The 22691-nt window shown below is 38.2% G+C and overlaps 1 pseudogene; it reads left to right on the top strand.

Moving 5' to 3' along the window:
• Positions 1-22691, top strand: part of LOC139730741 (speract receptor-like) — a 533096-nt pseudogene that overhangs the window by 182305 nt on the left and 328100 nt on the right.

Below are 22691 nucleotides of genomic sequence, written 5' to 3'. Positions count from 1 at the left end.
TACATTCATATTGTGCTCAATGAAGACGTGGTACCGCAACTGGAGGAACACTGAGTGACAAGTTAACGGAACATTCAGAAGTCTCTGGTGGGTTCAGCATGATGCACCAGCTCATCGTCTTGTAGCGGTCAGCAATCGTCTAAGAGAACTCTTTGGAGAAAGAGCTGTTGCCCTCAACCATGACACTGAATTGACACCAAGATCATCGGATCTCGCATCTTGTGATTATTTTCTCTGGGGCTACTTAAAGAACAAGGTGTATGTGACTCCTCCTTATAATCTCCAAGAGCTGTAAGAACGCAATTGCGACGGAGTAGCTGCCTTGCACAACAACCCAGATATGGTGAGGAGATCCATTCAAGACATGGTCCGTTTCTGCGAGCTATGTGTTGAAAGGGCAGGTGGCCATGTTGAAGGCTATACGGACCATTAAAGGTAAGAGTAACCCTCAAGCCAGGGCTCAAGCCAAACCTGCGGTCGTGCAGGCTGGCCTTTTCATTAGAACATTTTCATTGACAGATCTCTTACATTTCAAAGTTCCTTCATGATAACATTCAAACTTATCATTGTTGTCTTTAAAGTTAATGTGCTCAGTCATGCATGAATTTTGTCAACACAGCAAGGTACCAATGGAAAGACGAGGAATTCTCCTTTCCTCACAACCATATTCGTGCTCTCCATAGTAAATTTAGACAATCATGAAATAGTAGCCCTGTAAAGTCGGATTACCTTTTTTTTTGTACTCACTGTATAGCAAAACGAAGGAGTAAAGCGCACCAGCTAGCTTCGTAAAAGGTATGCCCTTGTGTACGTGTATGGCAGGAGTGTACGGATGTGAGATTGATTATTTCTAGTATGTATTTCATTTGGTTAGAGACCTTCCGATCAGATGGTGTCTATGGCAGCAGCGTCCACGACTCATTCTTATGCTATCAAAGTTCTCTGACATTAGTCATGTTCACAAGACGTTCCGAATCTTAAAAATTCAGACGCATTCGAAAGTTATACTGGTCGATGATTACAACCATAAATTTCTTAGGGTTTACACTCTATCCACGAACTGCCGGGGGAGGGGGATCCACTCGTAGTTCAGATTCGTGTGGACACGCCAAACAGCGAACTCGAAAGTGAACCCTTTCCCCCTTAACTTCCGGGTCACCCTCCAGTTTGTGTTGTATACTATTGAGTTTATTGCTAGCGCTGCGTGTATGTATATTTTCCCCCTGTTCTGTGGTTTATCTTTGAGTGGGTCTCTCCTCGAAAGTTTAATCTTAATGATTAGGTGGAGTGTGAACTTGCATCGTATTAAAAAAAAGGCCAAATCGTGATATCGGTCTCCTCTTGTTCTGCGTGTGCGTCTCCACTACATGTACAAAGTCCATGGAGGTTGAAAGCAGTCACCGGCTATGACGAAATAAATGGCGGTGAATGGGATGGTGGACTATTTCACGATAATGCCAGTAAAGACTACAAACCAATCACCGAATTCTACAACTTCGAAGATTACCAGCGTCTTGTGAACCTAACTATTGTGTTGGATATGAGTACCAGTAGCAGCTCCGACATTCTAACCTACCGTTTGAGCAGTGGTGAACGAAAGAGCGCAGCAAGTCATAGCAGCCGCGGGGAACAACGAAACTGAGCTCATTTCGACGCCAAAGGAAACTTGAGATTGAACCCCATTTTTCATTTCAAGGGGGATGCTCCCGTGCTATATCTGAAAATACCTCTTTTCATATAGAAACACATAATACATTATTGTAACCAGGAAGCAAATGCTGATAGCTGGTAAAATGTGAATCTATATTCCAATCCAATACTTGGTTAAAGATAGCAAAATCATTACAGCATGGATTCTGACACATCAATCCACTGAAGGAGCACAAGGAATGACGGGAAAATGTGAATGTGATTTTGCTGTTATCATCATATTCTACTATCCTTAGAAAATGCACGGTGCCCACATTACGATCATCTATATTCTATGAAATAGAACGTACTCGCAAATGATATTCTTATCTTATTTCAAATGTTGATATTTCTTACATACCTGTTATAAACACTCACACAACACACACACACACACACAACAACAACAACAACAACTATAGTAGCAAAAAACAACAACAACAACAGATTAATAAATGACATGGGAATGCACCCTCCCCGAGACCGGGCATAACTTGCATGTTCCCTCTCGATGTCTTTTGTTAGTCACATTAATATCACAGAAACATGTAAGTTATGCTGAGTCGAGGGGAAGGTGCATTCCAACTTTTGTCCGATGTCTTTTGTTAAACATATCAGTACTTTCGCAATGATAGACAGATGATGTCACAACCAGAATCTTGGTTTGGAAGTTTTTTTTTTTTGTGGACGTATCCAAGTAATCTGAAGAAAAGTAGAAGAAAAAAAGTAAAATATATGGATTGTTTCCAGATATTCATTTCACCGCAAAAGTGATGTTAAGGGTATCATGAATCATTACAAATCAACATGCACTTGGATGTCATAAAACCTTTAACTGCACCACATCTTCAAGTACGATATCTCCAATTATAATTCTTGTGGCTTGCTTTGTTTTATGGCTTTGTAAGATTAATATTTCAAATACATATAGTGGTATATGCCTACACTGGCATATGAATACCTGTGCCTTCTTCTAGGAAAGAAAACCCCAGAGTTTAAAAAAGCGGGAGGAAGGATGAGAGGAACAGAAAAGGATGATCAGACTCAACCGGCAATGCCTCTTTCCATCGCCACCTACGATTAATCGATACGGGCGACCCCCGTGGCGTCCTAAATCGTTCCCACTGGATTATTGATCAGGATTTGTTCTGCTATTTTCCCTTCGAGAAGAATATCTAGACAGTGGTTAGAGATGACATCGGCAAAAGTGACGCATGGTTGTCGGGAAGGAGGGCTTATTGGTTTGATTTTCTCATTAATTTTCCTGCCTGGGCTGAACGAGGGAGACGGAAATCAAAACAACGCAAATTCTGACCAACTTGCTCGGCTTTTATCCTATGATTTCATCAAACGTATGTTGTGCAAATATTTGAATTAAGAAAACGTATGTTATGTAAACATTTGAATTACGGATATCCTTGGGAACTCGAAGAGGGAAGCCTGCCAAATTTAAGATGTTGTACGGCGTTCATAATGTGTTCGCGAGCCATGCAATTTTCCATTCCGATGGTCACAGTGTCTGCGTGGTACTTCACCACCACCATGACCGTAACTGCATGGTAACTTGTGGCAATTTAGGTATCCTTGTAGTGATGCGCCGTTAATTCAATAGGGCAAAACATTGGTTAGTTTTCCTTCGTTCATTTTCAGATTACTGGGAAGAGATAAAGTTAACAACTATTCAAGAACGACAATGCGATGTAGGGCTTATAATCATGTACATTGAGCCCGTTGAAGACTAGTCCCGCGAATTCTCAGGCTGGGGTAAATGAGAAATGTGTGTTATAGGAAAATCAGTCCGTCTTTATTAACTGGTTAATAAGCACAACATACATTAAAAAATATAATCAGAGAGACCGTCGACCGAGATCATAGTGATGACGATGATGAAGAGAGGGAGCAGTAGGGAGAATGGGGATGAGTTGGATAAGGGGAAGGATCACACGAAGGAGGAAAAAAACCCATTTCTATTGATTTCATCGATATGAAAATTAATAATAATAACGATAGTTTCGCATGTTTTCCAGTTAATCAATTAGTGTGTATTATTATTGTATTCATCTCGTCTGTGTGCTCATGTGCGTATTGTAAATAAGGTCCTCCCATGAGCCCGACACCCACGAGTCATACAGCCCATGAGCTCGAAACTAGGCAAATCATGGCTTCAACACTAAGCGAACAAGGCCCACGAGGCCAATGCTTACATTAAGCCCCATGGTGTTATGAGTGTCAAACTCGTGGACCTTATTTGCCTAGTGTCGAGCGCATGGGCTGTATGACTCGTGGGTCCTATGACTCGACGTGGGTCTTGGACTCGTGGCGAGTACCCGGATATGGTGTATAAAGCCTTTACAGGCATCCCACCTGTCAAAAATTAACTTTGCCTCCCCTGAAAATGTTATGATTAGTTTTTATGTTGGAATGCAAACATGAGGCTCTATGGATACAGATAGGGGAGAAGGAGGATGAAATAGGCTCCCGATGATTTTAGGGGACAGTCTACTGCGTCAGGTGGATTACTTTCAATTTCACGTGGATCCCACAATGTTTTTGTCTTACAATGGGAAAGGAATATGAGAGTGATAGTAAATGTTCAAAACAAATATGATAATCATATATTTTTTTTCACATTTCATGCGATTCCATGCTGCCTCACCACCATCACTTTCCTAAGCGTGAGAGTGAACATACCATAAAAATGTGAAGGTCAATCATAGCATGCACATGATAACACCCAGGAATGTGTATTAAAAGCAAAACACACTACATCTTTCTTTTATCAATGGCATTTACATTTCATATGAATTTCCACCTTTTACAAATCAACTTCAGCCATGATCGCTCGATTGCGCGACCGACGTTTACACAAAAACAAATGTGAAGAGACAAGCTTTCACGATTTTATTCGTGCTTTGCAATCAGGGATATACGTGACACGAATCAATATTGTATGGTACCCTGGAAAGTAGAACTGAACATAGAGGGAAGAAAGAAAGGTAATAACTAATTAACGAAGTATTTTTTCCTTACCCTTAAAGACATTTTCGGGTAATAATGGTATATATGCGCCTTGAGCACTCTACAGAGTGGATTTGGGGGAATATAAGTCATATATTATCATTGTCATGATCATCATTATTATTATCATTAATATTATTATCATTATTGCTGTTTACCATGTGAGCTTACGGTCGCGATATCGACACCCACATGTTGATCGAGAGTATGGTATATTCATTGTACGCAAAGTATGGCGCTCAACACGAGCGGTGAAGGGACAATTATTGTCTCAAATTTAGCTTTTTATTACACTACTTTAAAGCGCCGACTGACATTCTACATCGGCACTTATACTCGTTTACTTTAATATCCGTATAGTTATCTATCTTTTAAGATAATAAAGTTTACAAAAGCAACCGGAACCCATGACATACTCATTAGACTTTAAAAGGCAGATAACATTTCATGCGAAATACATTCTTTGAATATACAACCGATCTGTATCGGATAATCAAACTTCGGAGCAGTGATCATTAGAGTGATTTCCCAGTCGAATTGCAAGACAAATCATCCGGATGCTGATGGGAAATAATCTTATGCGAAATATACATCGCTAATTATCAGACCGCAGTGATCGGGAACGAAGATTCCACGTCTGTGCGCACGTGCGTAGACGAAGAGTGCTGTTGTAATGAACATGTAATGTTGAAGCAAATAAAACTGTACAACAAAATGAAAACGATTCTAGATGTTTGGCTATCTTGAAATGGTGTTACAGCATCGTGTCCAATTTATGAATTCCTTTGCAACATTGTTGAATCACGAATCCAATCGCAGTACTAATTTCCGGTTTTTGCCATCTTGTCAGAGCCAAATATCAATGTGTCGTCACATAAACAAATGTTTAACATATTTGTTCGAGATTTTTAGTTGAATACCAGTCTCATGTTGCACGTGTTACTGCAATGTACTCTCGCTCTTTTTTTTCTCTCTCTCTCTCTGTTTCTCTGTTTCTCCGCAAATTTTCTCCAGTCTTTGCCCATTGCATTATCTGCTGTGTTACAACAAATTATGTTATATCACACCCAACAATTTTAAATAAGTATGTTTTCACTGGGGGTAGTGTTCTAATGCGCTTGCTAGTATTTATGAAATAATGTTACACATTATCAGTTGTATACTGATAGAGCATAATACCTCAAGTCATTATCCTGCATAACCAAATATTATTTGTATTTGGACATGTGTCAGTAATTCCACAGTCAACAAAATCAGGAATTACGCGGATATGGCAATGGAGAGTGATCCTTGAAATCACTTCCATGTATAGCTCCATTCGGTAGTGTTTTATCACTTCGCAGATCTCGTCGACAATGCACTTTAAACGTTGTGGAAGAAAACAGGGAAAGTGTAAACATTGCTTATTTCATATGGCGGCTAGCGCCATTTTCCATTCTGATTAAATGCTCAAGATGCTTTACACTTCTGCTTTGCTGAGCCCTAGGGGCCATTCATAACTTTCCTTTAAACCATTTAAAAAGGACTTAAGCTTTCATACACATCGTGAGATCAAGGACAAGCAGGTTCCGTGCTAAAATAAAATAAACTAAACTGAACTGAACTGAAGAACGAAATCATGAAGTTTGACCAATTATTCACTCCTTACTTATACTTATAGTTATTCTTCCTATTAGCTATGAGCGATGGTGCCATGAGATTCATAATTCCTGTCGATAGTGGATACTGATTTTTATCTCTTATCTATCTCTTTTACTCTAGGTAGTAAATAGGAGGAAATCAAAGAGGCAAGGCAGTGCAGGTTTCCACAAAGCTGGGAAAATATGGATGATAGTGATAATATCACTTCATAAAGCGCAAAACGTATGTACATAATACTTATTCTTCTGCCCTGCACAAAAGTTTCTGATATGCTTGGCAATAATGCACATTTAAATTAGAAAAGTGTCTTTAGTCTTGATTTAAAGAGTTCTACAGTTTGCGATTTCCTGACTTCTAATGGTAAGTCATTCCACATGCAGTTTGGGTGCTGCGCAGGCAAATGCTCGGTTTCCCAATAGATTTCCAACAGTTTTCCTTGAAGCAGTAAAGTCGGATATAACCATTCAGATTAGATGGTTTATAGCCTTAAAAGTCTTCCATTTGTCTTAAGATATTGTACTTTTCTACAATTTAAGCTGTATAATTACCCTTTAAATGTCATCATTTCTAAATCATGACGACTTTGGAAGTATGTCTGATCAGACTGGAATTTTGTGTACAAGTCGATGGAAGCTTGTGAAACAACTGACATCCTTTCTTGGTTTGATTTGCATGCGGAATTGCGCTGACGTAATATTTCTTAAAAACATGTTAAAACTGCCCTTTATCGACTAATATCAAATGCTCACTTTGGTTTGTGAGAATTTACTCTTTCGTTTGATGTCATCTTGAAAAGGGAGTGAAGTTATCCTTGCTCATATACCCGGATCGATCAGATTCACTTGTTACGTCAGCTATAGCTGACTTCACTAGAGGAATTAAAACGGTAAGTATATCATGAATAATATGGTAAGCTTTTATTCACCCTTGGAATATATTGCTGGTATCTTATTGTGCCACTTATATTCAGCCAGTTTTAGTTAGCCAGTTGGCCAGTTTTAGTTTAGCAGAAAATTTGTTTCATTCTACCACTTGCGTTTCTAACTGGCTCAAAAACAATTCAAACAAAGCTTGGGTCGTAGATGTGGTTGTTTTGGTAGATGGAATTAAGAAATTAATCTCGCGAGACGTAAGGTTACACAGCAAAGTAATAATCGGTGGCGGCTGGGATATGTAAACGTTGACACCTCCTTATTACATCCAATTGAGAACGGAACAATAATCTACAGATCAGAGCAGGTTGCTAGCGATGCACCACATCTTTGATCTTAGTAAATTACGGGATACAGCAAATACCATGTTGATATTATTTGCGCGTCATACTTCTATGTCAAAAGAGGAATGCAACTACTAATTTGCATTTGTTGATGTAGAGACTAATGTGCGACTGCATAATTCCTTCATTTTCGCATGGTTGTAAACATTTTAAAAGCTCGTTTTGAGCCAAGAGTTACAAGTCATAGGGAAAATGAACAACTACTGGACAGTGGAGTACGTAAAAAAATGTTGAGTTCTAGGAAAAATAATACTTCCAGAAGGTAATTTTATGACAAGGTAATGAAAACAATCCTGATAAAGACTAGAGGATGGTTTCTAAAAGTTTAGGAAAAAGTTTGAACGTCTACCTAGCAGCGCACTCATGATAAAAAGTATAACGTAACCGTTTCCCACTTGTCCAACTATCTTATTACAGCAAAGAAAGAAGTTCATGTTGATAGATTTCCGTTTCTTTACATTAACTTGCACTGTATTCTGTGCTCCCTAAGACACATGATACATCATTTGATAAGAAAGAAAGAGGCGGCGCGGTAGATGACAACAGTTACAGGTTTATACATGTTAAGATTACAACGCAAAATAAATGAAACTGTCAATATCAATACATCCATGTATAATGTGGCTTACGACTTACCTCGCACATCGCAGTCTTTTATGATCAGACAATTTCACGGTTATGACGTGGTTGCATGTGGACGCTGGAGACCCACTTTTGCGAGCACAAAACATCGTTCCATGATAAGAATAGAATCGATCATAGGAAACACTCAAAATAAAAACTCAGCCATCCTTGTAATATTCATTTCATGCCAGACTTGACAAATACATCATAAGCAGGCGAAAACTTCCGTTGCAAGTTTTTTTGAGCTAAATTTAGGTCTATTCCATCCTCAGAGGGTGCAACAGCATTTGGCGAAGAATAAAACGAAATAATCTGGATCGCGCCGTCCGAAAGCTTTTTTATTTCTTTTATATCGCCTTTTTTCATTCTGCGTAGAATACTTATAATCTTTATATGTCAACAACTACAGGTCATAGGCCATTGTTTCTCTGCTCGATTATATGGATGTGTCAATTCTTCCACAGTTAGATTTTCATTTCTTCTAACTGGTTTGTATTATGTCAAATATTTCGTGAAAGGAAAAAAATCAAGCACACTAACGTAAGCAACTGTATCAAGAGTTAAAATTATCATATTTATCATCGAAGGAAAAAAATTGTGAGCTACAAAATTACGCTTCATTTCGATGACAAACAGTGACGGATAACGAACGTTCAATTCAACGACGATTATAGTAACACAGGTTAGAACAAAGACGGCAACGAAACCCTAATATTCTATGCAAATTGAGGCTCAAATAACTCATACGTTAATGGTTAGGGCAGAATATTATTTGCGTTACATCAATTTCAGTCATTTGAGGGTTGATGCTGGTAAATTAAGTTGAACTGAAGAAGAACTGAAATGAACACTATACACAGGAATCAAATGAGGCAATTGATAGGCGCGTCTTGGAGGAATCTTTGACTTGTATTACACGTCCATTTATCACAAGCACATGAAAAGTCAGTGCTGCAGTATGTGTCAGATAATTATACAGAATTCATCTGCCTCATCCGACGTTGAAATCAGTTGAGTATGTTTTACTAGAGTGCATGGTCATGAAATCGGTTGCGTAAAATAGACAAAGGAGAGAGAGAAAAAAAAGAGGGAGAATGAGAGAGTGAGAGAATTACAGGCCTGAACTTTCTTTCCACATTTTTGGTGGTTAAAATTCCTCCTCCACACCCAACCCATCCCATTTCTACACACCGGCATACACCAGTATTATCGTCTACGTTATAATCCTTTCCCCACATAGCTGAGTCTAGTCAGGGAACAATTACATGAAACTATTGTTTTGATAGACTAGTATACGCTAAGTACATACCTCTTGTTACCTTGTACAAGCGAGTTTTCGTCATCGATTGACGCGCCAGTGAGAATGTCGTATTTGTCTCGCCACTACTAATATGAGACAGTCTTCAAAGATCCTAGCCATGAAAGGCGCCAGTAAGCCTGTTTCTCCATCGTCCTCATCACGCTGCTGACAGCTAGGGTAAGCACTGCCCGTTTCTGTATTTGACCGGTCAATGTGTTGTCCTTTTCCCTTTCTTGTAGACATGTTCTTTATCAAAGCTCTGTACGGCTCTGCTGTATCTCTTCTCTCCTACTTTGACGTTGTTTGTTTATTCGTTCGTGAAAGGTCAATAATATATTATCTTCTTCATACGGATTTGAACTCAGTGTCGAAATCCACAGACGTATTAATTTTTTTAAATCATTTTTTATATTGAATCTGAGCAGTGATACGTATCATTCAGAAAGATGTATTTGAATGATACCTGTAGATTTGAAGGCACTATGTAGCTTAGTGATAATTCATTTGTAGAAAATGTCGAACTCCGCTGACTGAGCTGTGATGAAGTTCAAATGTATGAATAACCCTGCAGAGTACATTTTAAAGAAATATGATGTCACTTTCTAGAGGTCTGTGAACAACTATCACCACGCTAATAAACCCTTAACTACATTGCTAATTCTTACACTTCTGTCTGTAGATTTTGAGTATGGTGACTCCGAACACTCAAAGATTCTACACTTTTTGAAACATTTCTGTTTAATTCTAACCCTCACCCTTATATTGAAACAATATCAAAGACTCTTATAGCACGTAGGATCATGCATACTGTCATTAGTTTTTTACACTGGAAACATTGTTAAACAATACCTTCAACAAAAGACTGTCTGCTACCATTCATGCTTCGTAAATTCACCTAGTGATGGAAAGTATCTATTCTTATAGAATGCACTGCTACAATGATCTCAGCGTTCTGCTTTTCATCACTTTATTTCCACTGGTAACACCGTGGCATCATGATTTTTACATCAAATTACATTTTAGTTTGGTTGCAGTGATCTTAATTGAACCTACATACAACATCCTGAAATTGAATATACCTTCGCTTATGAAAGAAAAAAAAAAGTGTCCAGCACAACACTATTTTTATATATAGCTGAACCTTGAGGGTGTTTGTCTTGGAATATCTGCCTCTCACGCATGCAAAACGTGCAGTCAGTCAAATCAGTCATGGCATCGTACATGTGGCATACATGAATCACACTGTAATCCTTGATTCACAGTCTGTCCCTCCCCCTTCTCTGTCCCTCTCTCATCCTCTCTCTCTTTGTCCCCCTTGTTTATTACTCCTGTTAGCACCATCTCGTTGATTTTGCTTTTGTCTACTGCATGTATCATGATAATTCCAGACTCGATATTCCACTTAGCCTTCCAAGTCAAAAGGCTGTGGTTATCCAGGACTTGCGCATTAACGGCCATTGAAGCTTAATCAAGATTGAGTGGTTCTTAATACATACGGAACTCACTGGCTACCTGCGGACAGGCGTATTTGCCGATAAGACTCGAGACAGGGCTGTGGTGGTAGTCTGGCATAACTGAGAGCGGTGAGAGACTAAGATTAAGAGTGACTGACAGATAGACAAGCACTAAGCTGCATAGACAGGCAGACAGAGACAACGAATAAAAGATATAGCTTGCACGTGTTAACTGCGAAGAAATTGTAATATAACAGTATAGTGACTGTCAATCGCGTGTTAGAGACTCCTTGGAACATGAAGATATGAAGATAGATATCTTATACTGACTAAATGAGCAAAATCACATTCAATGTACTACTAACAAGATAGTAGTGATGTGAAGCGAACAGTAAGCAATGGAAACAGAGAAGCCTCCATCGGTTTACCCTTTAGAAACACATCAATAACAGCGGATCCTTGAATACAACTTGTTACTATAAGAAGCCGGATTCTCTGTCTGAAACAGACTGGCACAAAGAGCTAAATTTAATGTACGACAGTAATGTCAAGAAATCATGCGCACTCAATTCTGATGAATAACGTCTTAACCCAGGCGCCTAATGACAAAAAAAAAAAGTACCAATATGACATTAATGTGTTTTATTGCTGGATACTGATTCAGTTTTCGCTGTATAGATGATGCGGGATGATAATGTGCGTGTGATGACATTGATAAGATGCCGATTGAAAGGAATGGTTTATAACGGAAGGGAGGGGAAAGTCTTGCTTTGTAATCAAGCCTGGATCCACACAATCACTCTCTTGTCAAGCAAACATACAAATGGATCCAGCGATGTTTGTTCTCAGTTCTTGATGGTTAAACACTTAGCGACGATAATGAAAGATGATAATATGAAACCACTGCGTTTCACATTACCCTGTTCAATCCATATAGGGGATAGACATTAGGGCATAGACAATGGAAGAGACAGAGACACGCCGAAAGGCACACACCACACAAGGAGAGAAATAGAAATCAAACCAGTAGTACCCCTGATTAGTTTTCAGAAGGAATTACGAATGCATCGTGAAAAGTATCTCTGTTTTCTTATTGTATTTTCTACACATGCATTTTTTTTCTTACCATGAGTTTGACCAACCTTCAATCGTATACTGTTATCAACAGTCATTGAAAAGAAATATATAACTATTGTCTTACACATTTTCGAAACCTTTCTTTGTGCATTAGCAAACATAATGCATAGGTAATTTTATCCTCATTGGCAACGCATTACAGGTCTTTGAATAAGTCAGATGACAAAATGTATCTGTTTTTATTATAATACTTCCTCTGATAACATAATGACGTAAGAACTGAAAAATAAATGAAACACCCACATTGTTCGATGGAATAGAGTAAGGATGGGCATAGTACATGAGCTCTGTCTGATGTCTTTATACCATAAGCCCTATCACTCTTTGCCTTTGATGCGATAATGCGAGATAAAACAGAAAACTAATACCAGATGCAGGAATTTAGCTCAGAGAGTTCTTAGTGTTGGATGGTGAGGGAAGGAAACAACAGATGATGCAAAGGATAAGGATAATAAGGGATTATCAATACGAGATATTGATGAAATACTGTACTAATACAGATCTACAAAAACAAAAGTCATATAAACATCGACTAAAAAAAATAACGTATGAGAAAAGTGCAAGAGCACAGTGAGCGTATCGTTATCTTCAAGCTTAAACTTAAGTTTCGTGATTCGGTCATGTCGGCAATCAGGTGTAATGGACCTATTACTGAGGCCGTATGAAATCAATGCTCTTTTCCTCCTCTCTTTTGTTTGCTTTTGCCTCAGGGCGTATACCTGCCCACCTACGGTCAATAAGAAACGCTGACTTCAAACAAAGAGCGATTCGCGATGAATTAGCAAGGTGAACGAATGAGCAGTGGGATAAAACGGGAAAGTACGAGAGCTTATCGCTTTCCTTGAAAAGCCACAAAAAAAAGTAAAAAATGGTTTGTCAAGTTCCATGTCGCTCTTTCCAACAAGGTTGTTATTTCATCTCAAATTTAAGTAGAAATCCTACGGTCTTGTGTATGCCATTGAACATGTTGAACATAGACTCTCACGGAAAATTATCTCGATGAACATGATTGTTGTGAATAAAGCACTCAGTGTTCAAGTTACTGGATTTTGTAGAATTAGTGTTTGATTTCGAAATCACGTATGATTATTTAAAGAAAAAAAAAACTAGGAATAAAGCATATGTAAATGTAGTTATTTCTTAAGCAAAAGTTTGGCGCATTCACTATTCTTGAAGTCCAATACTCGTCCCTAAACATTGTTAAGATAAGTATTTTTGTATACTATCCTGTTGCTGTTTTTGATTAGCAATGTATATTTGATTTTTTTTTTCATATTCAGTATTGAAGGCTTCGTCGTAGGAAATCTCTTAACAATGAGTCTGTAAATGAATGATTTGATGCAAGAAGGAAAATTGTTCTTGAGGATTATATTCCTGTTCTGAATTTTTCGTTTTCATGTGTGTTGCTCCTTTAAATTTGACAGCCTAGAGTAATCGATACGCACGAGCAAATATTTAAACCTCTGAAGCCTGGAGGTCTTTGGCACGGTTGTTAGTGATGCTCCGTCTTTCAGTTTCACGTATTATCAAGTGACAACGGGAAAAGAGAAAGTTTCCTGACGAAATGAAGACAAAGAAGTAGAAGAAGTAGAAGCAGAAGGAAGAGGAGGACGCGGAGGAGAAAGAGGAAATGACAGAATGGACATTACAGTAAAAGAAGTACAGTACACTGTATATCAATATATATGTACCATAAGTTGTGAATTATGTGCATGCAGTTACAGATGTCATCATGCTTTATTAGAAGAGATAAAATCAGACAAAAACAAAAACATGTCAATTTGATTATAAGTGCATATGATTCTGCGTTTCATTTTAGCAGAGATATAGGCACGGGTAAAAATGTGTTACAACACATGGCTCTTGGCTCTATAATACTAGCTAACTACATGGCTGATGGCATGCTCCATTATGCATGGAGGCACTGTTCTGCTCCACCCTGCCCCCTCCCCAGTCGTATTTTTTAAGTACGTAGTGGCTCATTTACTTCACTCGATATGCTTTCTCATTTTCCTCTTCTTTCCAGCTATCTCTCTTTCTGCTTCACTCATCTCTCTCACTGAATGTTTGCGATACGTGCTCTTTTCAACATGCACGCGAACAGTGAGGCATCCAAGAGAAGCACTTTGTACCAAATACTGTGTTTATTGATCAATGGCGGCTGTTGGAGCTCCTCCTGAAAGTTTGCTTATTTTCATTCCCCTTTCATATTTCTTTCTCCGCCTGACTGTCTCTTTTCACTTCTCAATCGCCTTTAATTTCACTTCGTCCAATCAACACAAGCAACGCACAGCTCTTTCCATGTTTTTCATTATTTGAATTTGATTACTGGGTTTACGATCTTTTGATATTGTTCCTGATCGAAAAGCAACTAATCACATAGTTGTTTGATTGCATTTTCACCGAGCTGTGCTAATTCAGAAGTTAATGTCGATATCAAGTTCGCCTTTCAGGTAAGTTAATAACGAACAAAAAAGCTTTTTGTTCTTTGAAAGATAAAACGAAAGGGTTGGAGGAGAGGGAGATTTAGAGACGGACAATCAGAGAGACTGACGGAAAGTGTTTAAAAGTCCCATGACTTGCATGATTATGGGCAATTATTTTGAGTGCGCAATCAATCATAGTGCAATTCCAGTCTCACTTGAAAATCACGTGCACCAAGACACGAATAAACAGATAAACACACACACACGACACACACACACACACACACACACACACACACACACACATAAACACACAAGCATACATAAACCAAGCGAAACAATGCAACCACCCTCACTCTATACTCTGTCGTCATTCTCAATACGTTCAGTTAAGTAGTGATACCTTATACATTACTCTAATTACACTATGTATGTAATGGAATATTCGCTTTGACAGTTTAAAAAAAAAACCACACACACACACACAGACACACACACGCATTATAATTTTTCAGGTTATAGAGTTGCTTGCTGAAATGATATTCAGTTGCAATTAAAAAGGAACAATAACATACGCTGTATCTTACAGATCCAGAAAGTTTGTATATTCAAAAGCGAATACCGATATATTATATATAGCATCCGCAGATCTGCAAAGTCGACGATGAAGGGCTTCTATACGAATATTTCAATGCAGTGTGTTTTGGCTTCTTTGCACTGTCAAGGCGGTAAATTTTGTTACACACACAGACGTGCAGAAGCACTCCGTGCTCCTATTAAGACCGTCACTGCATGTAAATCTTAACACGTGCACTTTCAGATCATCGGCAGTAGATACGAACACTTGAATTTCATGCCTTTTCATTTTTCCCAGAGGGCCTTACTCTTTGCTTCTGTGGTATCCTTTTGACTTTCTGTCACTCACTTTTATCCCACTCCCTCGCGACATTAAACTATGGTGTGGCCCCATTAGCAGTACACCCAAGATATATTTGATTTTGGCGTCACTCCAGAGCTATACTTTGTCAATCGTTACTTGTGTCTGCAAGGCAGCCAAGCTTCACGCATATCGTCAACTAGATCAGCCCATATAATTTTTGTCTTCTTGTCACCAAAGAACGCAGCAAAGAGATATCTATAGAACGTTCACGCTTGTCTTTACTGACCAAAAAAATTGTTGCATTTTCAAAATCGATTATAAGTTGCGGGATGAGATAAGCGCCTCCTTTTCGGGAGGCCGTGACTTGAATATTATCATCAATAAGATGCTGATTGCTAGGCAGTCTGGCTGAATGGTATACTTACAACATTTTCCCGTCATGTCTTTCCGTCTGTCTGTTAATCCTTCAGGCTGTCAGTGGGTCAGGGATTCACATGCTAAGTTATGCGCATAAATCAATGTTAAACAGTGAAGAAACAAAACTGTGTGTCAATCAGTTTTCTTTTTTTTATTCGTTAATTAAGGAATGTAAATCTGTCAAGGTTTCCATTTGAAACACTACCTGCTACAGAGATAGATAGATAGATAGATAGATAGAGAGAGAGAGAGAGAGAGAGAAAAGGGGACTCTACAAAAATACATACTTCACAGCGATTATAAAATTCGAAATTACTTATACTAAGTGATAATAGATATGAAACGAGAGAAACCCAACAAAGCAACGCACAAGAAACCACATTGACCATTCCTCACACTCGTACATTACTTGGTCTGCATTATTTCATGAATTTTCGTATTTTCGCATATATATTACGACTATTCATACACATTCATGCATAATTCCTATTATCTCTAGGTGATAATCTATTTTAGTTCACGTTCAGGTTCAGACTTCATATGATTTCGTTTGTTGTCAAACACATACAGCCGGGAACAGGGTCACGAAGGCCAAAAGTTTGGTAATTAAAGCGCAGTCTTAAGCAACGTTATCGGATGTTCCAGAGCACTTTATTCGTACGCACGCACACACACACACAGTATTGAAACGTTGCCCTTACGCAAGAAGATGCAATAACAGATGAAGAGCAGATATTGTAGTGTAATATGATTAATCGCAACTTCAAAGAGACTGTAAGCTAGCCCGTTTCATATTTCATATTTTGATTTGTGTTAACTTTTCTTATAATATTGTGTGGTCTATCCGCTCTTGAATAGAAATTAAATCGTATTAATCAGGGATATCTGAAATATACCTTCAATGAAACCCACTTTTCTAGGTCATGACAGACCTGTCCGTGGAATCAAATCGTTCATGACATTCTAATACCACAGGATTATGATGACTTCCTCGTATATCAAATGAACCATTGAACATACTTCAAATCATGTCAACACTACCAACAAGCGCCTTTATGTGAAATCCATCACTTTCCCGTCTCTAAGGTCCCCATCATAATTCGATTATATGATCCTTTTTACGCCCGCGGGTCTCCCCTTGATGTCTTCACCGCAGTGACGCTTTGTTTGCCTGGGCATGAAACTCACTATCGTAACTTTGTCTACATTTTTGGGGGGAATGTTTTTATATTAATCCTACACTCCAAGATATTTCTGTCCCGGGAATTGGTTTCTGGCTTTAGAAGTTGAAATCGCCTTTCCCACATGTTTTGTTCTCTCCCTCTCTCTCTCTCTCTCTCTCTCTCTCTCTCTCTCGCTCTTTTCAATTGGGCCAGTCTAATATTTTGAAATTCATATATTTCCAGTCCATTTCATTTCTTTTAATAGAGTGAACGCCTTGGAAGACATGGCTTTCCTCTAACCATAAAAGTCTGAGCCAACTTTGAATTACCTCAGTTGTTTTCACTGTTCATATACTGACCAGGAGAACACAAAGTAACACTAAAGCTGAGGCACTAAAATATAATTCATATCAGGAGGGAATCTAAAGAGGGGGTGTAAGGGAGAACTCGGAAGTTAGCATATCTTTGCCTGACAAGTACGCCACTACCGTCTTCTAAGCTACACTATAACTGGAGCAGCAAGACACGTGCAGCACTGCCTTTAGAATGATACTCTACTTCGCAAACATTAAAGAAATTTTGCATAATCAATGAAGATGAAATGTGAGTATACATCCTACACACGCAATTATGATATGATGAGCATGATAACGATTATAATGATTATAAAAGTAATGATACAACGCTATTAATGAAAACAAAAATAATAATGATAACGATTATGGCTACAATGATGATGATACCGTAGTAAAATTGATGCTGATATCGACAATGATAATATTTACAATTAACCCAAACTTATATATATAAGATATCATGCGAGACAGGCATCGTTTTAATGTTGTTATCAGGTAACATTTTTTGTAGATATATTTAGACAAATTTACTACAGGTAGATAGAAAGACCGTCCTTTCCTATACAAGAGAAAAACAAAAACGTGACTTTGAACTGAAAAAAAAACACCATGAAGTCTACTGAGATCCCACGTTCACAGCGTTGCTTTCTCTTTGTTTACATGTTATGATTTACTATTAAATTCTAGATAATTTTGACTCAGACGAACGTACACATAGGAGTCAAATCAAGCAGAGAGGCAAATTTATCATTTATTTGTGTACTCTTTTCATATGCCATTGTTTTGAGGACTACCTGTATTTTGTTATTTCATTATTATCAACAAAACAAAAGGTCTGGGTCTTTACCCTGCTCTAGAGGACATGTCAAGTTGCCTTGTGATGACCCGAAGGCCAGTTGTGTTGTTATTATCTGAAAATGGTAGAGCAATAAGTGCTGAATAGAGCTGCCGATCCATCAAGAGCGATATTGTGTGGAAAAGGTGTGAAAAGGTTACAATAAAAATATATTCTTGTCTGATTACCATTAATGATCACAACGCTCGGATGTCATTTATCGTCCTGATTCTAAGTATCACGACCTGAAAATGACGTCTAAAGGAAACGTATTCATGGTCTTCATATCGTCATACCAGACGCTAAGTAGGCTAGCAGCCAGCGTGTACGTTCCTCGTCCATCGCAGTGTATGTATAATGTTCACCCTTTCATGTACGTGACAGCGCAGATCAGGAACAGATGCTAGCTGGTGCTATAAAGAATCGTATGCTTTGTCACATTCAGCTGTCCCATCCTAGGTATATGGTGTGTTGTTCGGTATAGCAATGCATTTAATACTGGAAAACATGGTTTGTCAAATATGTAGCTTAGTACGGCAATGAAATTCCCGGATGGCCTACACAGCATATGGGTACTCTTTAAACAGCTTGAACATTGTCTGTCCAATTTTGGAGGCAAAGCGATGCCTTCTTGGTCTGTCCAGGGAGGTACTAGGCGCGCTCGCATAATACCTCCTTGGTCTGTCGTAGAAGCAGCCACCTGGTAGCCTACACACTTCACACCGTATCTTTGGTCACCTTCAATAAAAGGTCATTACAAATATTTACTTCATCTCCAACCTTTCCAGTAATTTTTGTTTAAACGTTATGTATCATTAGCATTTACATGATTGAAATAACCATTTTCATCATTAGTTACAAAGCGCTATCATCATATCAATCATTAACACACTCCTGAACATATCTCTTCCCCAGATAATTGTTTACGTGTACTTAACTTTCCGTATCTCTTTTATGCTATTCAATTAATGTTTTTGTTGTTTGACTATTTGGTATTAACGCTGTGATATAGTTTATGCCATAGAGAGCGTACCAAATACTTCTTATTATTCTTATTCTTATTATTATTATTATTTCATTATTATTGTTATTATAATAATAATAATTATTATTATTATTACTGCTACTACTACTACTAATATTATTATCATTACTATTATTATCTTCAAGCAGAACGTAAATGACGCATCACATACAGGTAGATTCGGAATGAGTACAACATGATATTAAAATAAGAACGTCAACAGGAAAGCAAATCACTTCCTCAAGTTCCTGCACGTTTCGCTCAATGGCAGACTAATTGACTAACGCACGTGGTACACAAATTAATACTCGCGAATACAGATTAATATAATGAGCTGTAATTGTTAGACCTACAGCGACTTCCAGCGGAAGATTCTATGTATTCTGCTGGATAGAATAGTATTTTACTACAAGTACGTATTGTTTAAGTTTTTTTGTCTTTCTATTTTTATTTCTTTTTCTTTCTCAAAGACTGACTGGTCAACACCATTGGTACTTTGTCTTGTACACAAGAATTGCAGTCGTTCAATGTCATGAAATGTTAGTTGGTTTATACGAGACATACAATGAAAAGGAAGGACCGAGGTATACTAACTTGAAAAGAGAAAAACGTATTCGTGGAATTCTTCAGTGTAGAAGCGAAGAAACGTTTTAATATTTGAAGAAACACAACACAAATACAAGATACTGACAGACTGAATGAGCGAAGTCTTTTACGTATTTGATAAATTACTCCGCGCAAAAGATACTCCCGCTCCGCCTTCGAACACTTAATAGCCCACGACATCGGCACTATAAACATTGTTGATTGCAGGGCTGCTTTCTCATGGATGTTAATCTTCTCCATGCATGCTCAAAACGTCGAGTGTTTGGAAAAGGTTGTATTGATGATTTTTATTTATCTATTCATTCATTACGTTTACAAACAATACATAGATTTCGTAACATAGGCCCTACATCTGCAGATCAGACAATAGAAACAAAAATTACAAAATCCCATGTATACAATTTGAACTACGAGATGATTAAAATTACAGGATACACGCTAAATAAGTCTAAGGTACATCATACTCATGTTTGGATAAAAATGTGTGAGAGAATGTACACAAAAATAGATGGTGGGGTAAGACCCCAGAAGAGAAGTATGTACGCACACTTATACGCACACACACATGCACACACACTATAAACACGAAAGTACACCTGGACAAGCATGCGTTCACAAACTAACAAATAGAAATGAAAGAGAAGATAACCGACAAGACCGTCATAAAAATGGCATGAAATTGAAGGGGAAAAAAGAATGTGGGTCCTGCTACAAAGGAGAAAATATCGAAAATCAGGAATTACAGAAGAGACCGAATGGACCCGTTAAACAACATGGCCGAACAGTATAGATCATTGTTGATGATGATTATGATGGTGAATATCATTTATTTAGCTAGAGTTATCTCAAAACAAAACAACAGTCAAATAACAACAAAAGAGAAAAAAATACATTGAAAGGCACCCTTCTCCCACAATATGTCACGTATTATTCAACGAGTTGCTGGAAAAGCTGTAAAGGTATCAAAGTTGTTACAATCCCGAACTTGGAATGGTAGAGAGTTCCAAAGCCGTAAACGAACGAAGAGGAGGCTCTATCCACATATTATGTTTTTAGACTGGTATTGGGCATTGTAAAACTAAGTCCTGCACAACGTAGTCCTGGCCGCAGCTGAGGTACACTGATTAGTGCAGATATGAAACTAGGGGACAAGTTATGGGGAATCTTATAAGTAAGCAGCAAGAATTTTTTTTTTTTACTCTGAATTGCACAGGCACCCAGTGAAGCTCAAGAAGTGGTGGTGAGATATAGTCAAATATCCTGGAGCCAGTACGAAGGTATGAAGCAGCATTCTGTACAGCCTGGAGACGTTTTATGGCTGATGAAGGTAGGCCAGCAAGAGAACATTTTGCAGAAGTCCAGCCTGTAGGATATCAGAGTATGAATGATCTATTTTTTTTTTGGCGCACTTTGTGTTAGAAAGATAATACTTTTTGATTATCTATTAATGTATGATGTCACCAGAGTACTGTAAAAGTATGTGTAGTTGGAGTTTGAGCTTATGTTTGAATACGTGCGTAAAATCCGGGAGGTTGTTGTGATTCAGAATGTAAAGAATTCCCAAATTTGAGGCCATCGAAGATGAAAGTATTTAACAATGTTCTTAGGTTACTTTGGTTTTCATGCTACATACTACTTTGTCTACTTTGATATTTCTGAATCTCTTTATTTTTCTTGTTAAAAAAAGACTTAAGGACTGTAAACCACAGTCAAAATGAGTAGCGCAGGATATTGTACAGGTGTGCATCTCCTTACCTGTCTCTGTCTGCCCCAACCTAACTACACAAGCACACACAAACACCCACTCACACGCACACACACACACACACACACACACACATACAGTGTGTCCCCCCCCCTCTCTCTCTCTCTCTCTCTCCCTCTCTCGCTCTCGTCTCATCCTGATATTAGCACCCCGGGCGCATGGTATCTATGTCAAAATCATTCCTCGACCTACAAGAAGAAGCGCGTTGATGCACGGTCTTGGTAACACACATTATCAATTCTCAAGCCAATTTGTTAGGTGTCCAACGACAAAACTATCCTGTAGAAAAAAAAAAACCAACTCATAATCCGTATTTTAGAACCAGCTAACACTCGAAACTCGACAAATATTGCGGGTTATCATGACTGAAATCTATGTCCTGCCTAGAGGGTCCGCATCCCGCAGAAATAGTTCACTGAAACACTCTATCCTCTTAAACGAACCAATGAGGATTACCGTCTAGTTTAACAGACATAGGTATCCACGTGAAAGGCTCTGAGCTATGATAAATAGAAGTAGAGTTGTTTATCTTCACTCAGATCGTTATTCCGACAATATATTGCTAATGGACCAACGTAATACATTTCCGTTAACTGTGTTGCGTGTGTACGCAAGCTATCCATGAAGGGATAAGTTACCTGCAGAATTCTAGATAAGACTAAATCGTACATTTCTGAGAGATTCTGATTAGATATAACTCAAGAATAAAACTCATAACATTGCATTATTTGACATATCAAATTTCGGTTTCGTTGCTGTTTCGTTTGATGTTTTGTGTCAACATCGTTTGCAATGCCTTGCATTACAATTCTATAAAGCCTACGATAAAAGACAAAAATCAAGGTCACGTTGGCTGATTTTCCAGTACACCTGAATATCTTGTTTTGATCAGAAGTTCATAGGTGAAGTTTAGAATATTAAGGATAAGTATAGTTACAGTAAATCCTCATTTCTGTTTTTATTTTTACTTAAATCTTTTACACACGTTGTGCTTGAAAGCGTGCATAGAAACCCTGCAGTAGGCTTCAAACAGTCAGCAGCAGCATTGGAAATGTTCATGACCAGGATGCGCTTAACTAT

This window comes from Diadema antillarum, unplaced genomic scaffold, assembly GCF_040938485.1.
Source record: "Diadema antillarum isolate AM-2024a unplaced genomic scaffold, OU_Dant_1.0 seq00000331_RagTag, whole genome shotgun sequence".
Lineage (NCBI taxonomy): Eukaryota > Metazoa > Echinodermata > Echinoidea > Diadematoida > Diadematidae > Diadema > Diadema antillarum.
The sequence above is the reverse complement of the archived record's forward strand: the minus strand, read 5'-3'. Positions and strand labels throughout refer to the sequence as shown.